Raw genomic sequence first — 8,053 nt, forward strand, 5'->3', positions numbered from 1 at the left:
CTCATCTTTGTCTCTGGTTTGCGGGAGAAAGTACGCCCGGACCGCGCCGCGGATCGATACAGACCCGTGTTAGATGGCAATGCGGTCTGGACGTATGCGGGCGGTTTGAGGGTCCGCCTTGGAGATGCCCTAAAATCCTTGCCGGTTGATGACTACTGTATAAAACTTCATTTACCACACTAAGCGAATCACAATGTATTATGTTATTGAGTAAATAGCAATGTGTCCCTAACATTCTTGGGACAACGTACACACGGTTGAACACCAATCATGTGGGAAAGAACTTCCCCAAGATCTAATCAGACACCTTGATATATCACACTTGATTTATTTGTAAATGGCTGGACTAGTAGTTTGTCCAGCCGGCTGAAAACTTCCATATATGCTCACATAACCAGCAATATATGTATGCTCAGGCGTTCAATTCCGGGACCGCAGGTGGCAGAACGCCTTTGAGGAAGGAGTAGAAAAGAACAAGCGATCTTTTAGGCTGGAAGCTAGGAACCATATGGCCAGCTCCTCTCACTGACGCAAATGTGAATCCTCCCTTGTATTGCTGAGCGTAGCCTCCAACCTAGATTTTACCATACCACACTTTAGTGTATATAGAGAGTCAAATCACAAAAGTAGTATATGATAGTAGAGGATAATTAGTTACCTCGCTGTCTGGGGTGTACCATGGACGCCACGGGTTTGTGACCGTCAGATTGAGATCCTTGACGGAGTACCTCGTCGCCGTAATCGGGCAGACATCATCCATGTCACCGCTGTCATCGAGTTCATTAGCCGTGATGTAATGAGATGGGAGTAGCAAGACTATAACCATTTATTTCTCTTCATTTTGTGTCTTTGAATGAACTGCAAGTCTGCAAATACGTATGTAAGTTACCTGTACAGCCAGATTCTTAATCCGTTGTTGACAAGCCAATCAATGGTTGGCACCATGGAAATTGGGGCATCGCTCCAATTTACGTTACTGTGAACAGAACAAGGTGGGCTTAGAAACATATCTGGTAAATAAGACAGAGTTTTTAAGGAAGTGTGTACTTACGCGCACTCTGACCAGTCAGTGTTGGTTCGAGCATGCATGGCCTTCTGCACCTCAGGATTGTTGAAGTAGGCGTCGACATAGTGCCCGATGCACGGATCATAGCCTGCTAACTGTCCCAGCCACGTACATTAGCTAATTAATTAATCAGTACCTCCTCTGGTCTGATGAGATATGTTGGCGTTAACTGCAGATGAGATTTTTGAAAGAGCAAGAGCATATATATACGTACGTAGCTACTGAGAGTGGATGCTCCCGTCTCGCGACCTGATGCAGACGGGAGCGTAGATGTTGTAACGATCAATGTTGCCGGTTCTGACGGACGCCTTGGCCTTGGCCTGGCCGCACGCTTTGTCCTCCAACCGACCGAAGCTGCAGTGCTCGCTGATGTTGCCCCACACCTCGTCGGAGATCACGCCGTGGTTCCACAAGAACTCGTACCGTCCCCTCGTGTTCTTGTAGTCATCAAGGTACGGGTTGCCAACCTGCGTGGATAACCCCGATTAGCCATTGATGTCATCAGTGCTGAACTAGTCTGCCATGACCAAGCAATAACTTACGAAGATCCCCTTGAGGTTCATGCTTGTGGCGCCGAGTTTGCGGAGGGCGACGATAACGGTGGCGAGCTGGGGGACGTAGTGGCCGCTGTAGCTCTCGCCGGCGATGTAGAAGTCTCGGCCCTTGTACTCCGGGAACCTCTCCAGCCAGTTGAGCAGGAAGTTGTAGGCGTCCACCGCGGTCCTCGTGTCGCCGCTCTCGTGGTTCTCCGACGACGTGTTCGAGTACGAGAATCCCACGCCCGCCGGCGACTCCCGGAAGATCACATTTGCCACTGCGAAGATGTGTACATATAACAGCTTATACCTTCTTGACTCGCGCGTCGCGCATGAGAGTTGTGTAATCAAGAGGGTCGATCAGTCAAGTCACCCACCATTGTTCCAGGCGTGCCTGTTTCTGCTCAGGGTCTTGCCGTCGGGGTTCACGCGGAACGGGCCGAGCTCTTGCATGGCGCCGGCCCCCAGCGAGGAGCACCCAGGCTAGCCGTTGAGCCAGAGGACGAGCGGCTTGGAGGAGGCCTCGTACGCGGCCTCCACGAAGTAGTAGAAGAGCGCGCGGCCGTACTGCGCGCTCACCGTGACGTAACCGGAGTACTGGTCGAAGTTGACGCGCGGCGGCTGGCCGGGCAGCGCCGCGATCTTGTCGGCCTCCCTGGCGCCCGGCGGCGCGCTCGGGGCGCTCCTGGGCAGGTGCCTGAAGCTGCTGTCGGGGTTGGCCCACGTGTCCGGGTTGACAGCACCGGTCGCGAGGGTCTTCGCCCTGCTCTCCAGGAAGGTCGCCAGCACATCTCGCTGCTGCAGCAGGGTCTTCGCGCTCGCGAGCGAGGCGCCCAGCAGGATCGCCAGCATGACCGTGTAAGGCGCGGCATGGTTCCCCATCGTAACCTAATGCTGTCAGGCGGCAGCTGCTTGCTGAGAACGCGTAGATCTTTGGTGTTTTTATAGAGAGAGTGGTACCCGTCGAGGTCGGAGGGGGTAAAGTACCACGAAATGATGGGTCCTCTTCGCCGTTCTAGAGTGCTGGACATTGTTGACGTACGTTCCGCAATGGAATCGACATGGCGACGCCGCCGATGCCGAGGTGACATCTCTAGGCAACAGATGGTCCAAATTGATACGAGCCGTTAATTAGGAGAGATCCGATGGCTAGTATTACTCTTACCTCGCTATTACAAGAGATCGAGATTCTCTAAGGCTAATATGGACTTAATTTGCACTCCTACGAATAAGGAAGTAAATTATTGCTTCATTAAACGTGCAGGTAGATAAGGAAACTAAGAATAATGCTAATTAATGTGCGTGTCGGTTCCATTCCAAATTTGTTCCAGCCAGAATATGCCAGAGCACTTGCATGCCCTTAATTTAGCTAGCATTAGATCTTGATAAGGAATTACCTTTTATTACTATTATTACTATAGTCCCCTAAATATATGTCTTTGTAGAGATTCTAATACGGACTACATACAGAGCAAAAACGAGTGAATCTACACTTTAAAATATGTCTATATACATCTGTATGTAGTTCTTTTTATAAAATCTCTAAAACGATTTATATTTACGAACGGAGAAAAAATAATATAGTAGACACATATTTTTTTTGAACACAATACCGACGCAAACGATCATACACTTCTTTTATGAACGCACACATGCACACTCTGCCCCTAGACCGAGCTGGCACATCAACTTGAGGTTGATGAAGTTGATGCATGCACTCGTCACAAACGTCTTTGTAGTCGACCGAAATATCTCCCTCCATTGAGTGCACATCGTTGTAAGACCTGAAATAAATCTAGAAAAATACGAGCATCGGTGTAAAGCCTACGACTTGAATCCTGATAGGCTGGGATACCACTGTCCTTTTAACCATTCAACCACATGTTAGTTTGATAATTCACATTTTTAGTACATATAAGTATGTATTGACCAATGGCAACTTAAATAATTTAGGCCAATTTCTAACATGTGGACATACACGATACAATCACATATTGATATGTGTCTACAAAACTATATTTATATTTAAACAACGTTAAATATTTAACATTAGAAATTTTTGTGATAGCACTGCATAAAGTTCTTGTACACATCTTTCACATCCAAACATACACCATTTCTTTGCAGGGCAAACATACACCATATTTCAGTACATATGTATAGCGCACAGTACATACTGATCAATAGCAGTTTAAGGAATTTATGCAAATTTCTAACACTTTCAAATATACAATATCCCATAGGACAGTGCTAGGCGCCGGCCCAACTTTCGGCCGGTCGAATGCCGAGCGTCCCATGTGAGACCGCGTGACTGTCATATGTCACATTTGCTTCTCTTATCTGGTCAACGCTGCCAATCCTCCCCGCGCAGGCGGTCACCCTTGCGGTCGTAGCGGAGATGCCGCCCGAGCTCGCTGCAACTCGCCGGCGGTCACCGTATTGCAGCTCCACCACTTCGTCGGTTCCAACTTCACCTCATCCTGAACGGTAGTTGCGGCAATTCTATACATCGGTCAACGGAGACTAAATTCAATTGGCTGCAGAATGCTCTTTTGCTTCACTTATATTTGTTAGATCTTGGCCGATTCTTTTGTAAAAGAAATTAAACTCTCATGTTTCACTTATATCTATTTAGAGAGTTAACAGGAACTGATCATTCACATGGTTAATCATAAAATCTTGCATAAAATTATAGATCATCGAATATGATATGTTGGATTCCCTAGCATAGTTTTGCGATATTAAAATGGCAATATTGTTGAGGAACGCAGTATTTCAAAAAAAAATCCTACAATCCCGCAAGATCTATCTAGGAGATGCATAGTAATGAGAGAGAAGAGTGTGTCTACATACCCTCGTAGACCGAAAGCGGAATTGTTAAGTAACACGGTTGATTTGTCGAACGTCTTCGCGATCCAACCGATCAAGTACCGAACGCACGGCACCTCCGCGATCTGCACACGTTCAGCTCGGTGACGTCCCTCGTACTCTTGATCCAATTGAGGCCGAGGGAGAGTTTCGTCAGCACGACGGCGTGATGACGGTGATGATGAAGTTACCGACGCAGGGCTTCACCTAAGCACCACAACGATATGACCGTGGTGGAAATCTGTGGAGGGGGCACCGCACACGGCTAAGCCAACTGTCAACTTGTGTGTCTATGGGGTGCCCCTCCCCCGTATATAAGGGAGTGGAGGAGGGGAGGGCCGGCCCTCTCTATGGCGCACCCCAAGGGGGATTCCTACTCCTAGTAGGAGTAGGTTTCCCCCCTTTCCCTAGTTGGAGTAGGAGAAGAAGGAAGAGGCAGAAGGAGAGAAGGAAAGGGGGCCCGTCCCCCTTCCCAATTCGGATTGGGTTTCGGGGGCGCCCCCCCCCACACACACTTGGCCGCCTCCTCCTCTCTTCCACCATGGCCCATTAAGGCCCATTGACTCCCCGGGGGGTTCCGGTAACCCCCCGGTACTCCAGTAATTGCCCAAACTTATCCAAAACCATTCCGGTGTCCAAACATAGCCTTCCAATATATCAATCTTTATGTCTCGACCATTTCGAGACTCCTGGTCATGTCCGTGATCACATCTGGGACTCCGAACTACCTTCGGTACATCAAAACACATAAACTCATAATGCCGACCATCACCGAACGTTAAGCGTGCGGACCCTACGGGTTCGAGAACTATGTACACATGACCGAGACTCATCTCCGGTCAATAACCAATAGCGGAACCTGGATGATCATATTGGTTCCTACATATTCTACGGAGATCTTTATCGCTCAAACCACATAACAACATACGTTGTTCCCTTTGTCATCGGTATGTTACTTGCCCGAGATTCGATCGTCAGTATCATCATAGCTAGTTCAATCTCATTACCGGCAAGTCTCTTTGCTCGTTCCGTAATGCATCATCCCGTGACTAACTCATTGGTCACATTGCTTGCAAGGCTTATAGTGATGTGCATTACCGAGTGAGCCTAGAGATACCTCTCCGACAATCGGAGTGACAAATCCTAATCTCGACCTATGCCAACTCAACAAACACCATCGGAGACACCCGTAGAACATCTTTATAATCACCCAGTTACGTTGTGACGTTTGATAGCACACAAGGTGTTCCTCCGGTATTTGGGAGTTGCATAATCTCATAATCCCATAGTCAAAATGCTAAGCTAACGGATGGGTCTTGTCCATCACATCATTCTCTAATGATGTGATCCCGTTCATCAAATGACAACACATGTCTATGGCTAGGAAACTTAACCATCTTTGATCAACGAGCTAGTCTAGTAGAGGCATACTAGGGACACTCTGTTTTTCTATGTATTCGCACATGTACTAAGTTTCTGATTAATACAATTCTAGCATTAATAATAAACATTTGTCATGATATAAGGAAATATAAATAACAACTTTATTATTGCCTCTAGGGCATATTTCCTTTAGTCTCCCACTTGCACTAGAGTCAATAATCTAGTTCACATCGTCATGTGATTTCACACCAATAGTTCACATCTTTATGTGATTAGTTCACATCCTCATGTGACTAATACCCAAAGGGTTTACTAGAATCAATAATCTAGTTCACATCGCTATGTGATTAACACCAAAAGAGTGATCATGTTTTGCTTGTGAAAGAAGCTTAGTCTACGGGTCTGCAACATTATTCAGATCCATATGTATTTTGAAAATTTCTATGTCTACAATACTCTGCACGGAACTACTCTAGCTAATTGCTCCCACTTTCAATATGTATCAAGATTGAGACTTAGAGTCATCTAGATCGGTGTCAAAAGCTTGCATCGGCGTAACTCTTTACAACGAACTCTTTTATCACCTCCATAACCGAGAAATATTTCCTTAGTCCTCTAAGGATAATTTTGACCGATGTCCAGTGATCTACTCCTAGATCACTATTGTACTCCTTTGCCAAAATCATGCTAAGATATACAATAGGTCTGGTACACAGCATAGTATACTTTATAGAACCTATGACTGAGGCATAGGGAATGACTTTTCATTCTCTTTCTATTTTCTGCTGTGGTCGGGTTTTGAGTCTTTACTCAATTTCACACCTTGCCACACAGGCAAGAACTCCTTCTTTGACTGTTCCATTTTGAACTACAAAATCTTGTCAAGGTATGTACTCATTGAAAAATATATCAAGCGTCTTGATCTATCTCTATAGACACTACAAAAAAAGACACATCCGTGACATTTTGGGCTGAACGAAAAAAATTTCTGTCATACATATGACACTTCTATGACGATAATTGTGACAAAACCCGATATCATCATAGATGTGGTGGGCTCGTACTTCTATGACAAAAAATCATGACAGAAAATGGGCTTTTCGTCCTAGGTGGGCCGGAGATGCAGCTGCATGACATTCTTTGGGCCGTCCATGACGGAAAAAACCGTGGTAGAAGCGAGGGCGAGGAAAATTTCGGGGAGTTCCCGGTTACGGTGGGAGGTCGGGGGCCGAGCGATGCGCGTTTCTCTCGTACACGTACGCGCGTGTGTGCGAGGCGTTGGCTCTAACTGAACCCGAGCGAGGCGTTGGGCTCTAACTGAACCCGAGCGATTGCACTGCAGGCTACGCGTTACTGAACCCGAGCGATCGATCGATGGCTGTTAACTGAACCTGATCGAGCGATTCCTTCGGTACTGCTGCTAACTGAAGCCGATCGATGCTGCCTCTGGATGAACAGTGAGCGTTGCCGGGGGGGTTGGATGAACAATTCTCGGTGGGGATGGATGAACAGGACCCCGTGGTGTTGCCTCTAGATGAACAGGACCCCGATCGATCGAGCCGGTTGGGGCTGGATGAACAGGACCCCATGGAGGGCTGGATGAACAGGACCACCCCGTGGAGGGCAGGATGAACATTAGACGGTGGAGGGCAGGATGAACAGTAGCCCGTGGAGGGGTGGTTGAACAGGAGCCCGTGGAGAGGGCTGGTTGAACAGTAGCCGGTGGAGTAGCGCGGTGGAGGCTGGATGAACAGGAGCCCATGGATGAACAGTCGCAGGTGGAGGCTGGAGGAGGTCGACGGTGGATGAACAGTAGCTCGTGGAGGCTGGAGGGGGTCGACGGTGGAGATGAACAGTATCCCGTGGAGTCCCGTTTTGCGGTACGCCACACCCCTCCCGATGAACAGGACCTCCGTTTCGACCGTAGCGCTCCAACACAAGTCCGTTTCGTCCGTTTTGCGGTACGCCACACCCCTCCCGATGAACTAGACCCCCGTTTCGACCGTATGAGGTCCGTTTCCTCCGTTTTGCAGTACGCTAGACCCCTCCCGATCAACAGGACCCCGTTCCGAACGTAGGAGGTCTATTTTCTCCGTTGTGCGGTACGCCAGGCCTCGTTTCCATCGCCTGTTCCGTCCAAGCCCTCCCGATGAACACGACCACGCATTCCGTTCCAACCCAGCCGGTTGGCTCCCACGCG

At 48.1% G+C, this 8,053-nt stretch overlaps 1 pseudogene; it reads right to left on the reverse strand.

Annotated features, from left to right (window-relative positions):
- Window positions 1-221: 221 nt before the first annotated feature.
- On the reverse strand, window positions 222-2,476 carry LOC125548317 (annotated as a pseudogene).
- Between the last annotated feature and the right edge of the window lie 5,577 nt (window positions 2,477-8,053).

Source organism: Triticum urartu, chromosome 3, assembly GCF_003073215.2.
Source record: "Triticum urartu cultivar G1812 chromosome 3, Tu2.1, whole genome shotgun sequence".
NCBI lineage: Eukaryota > Viridiplantae > Streptophyta > Magnoliopsida > Poales > Poaceae > Triticum > Triticum urartu.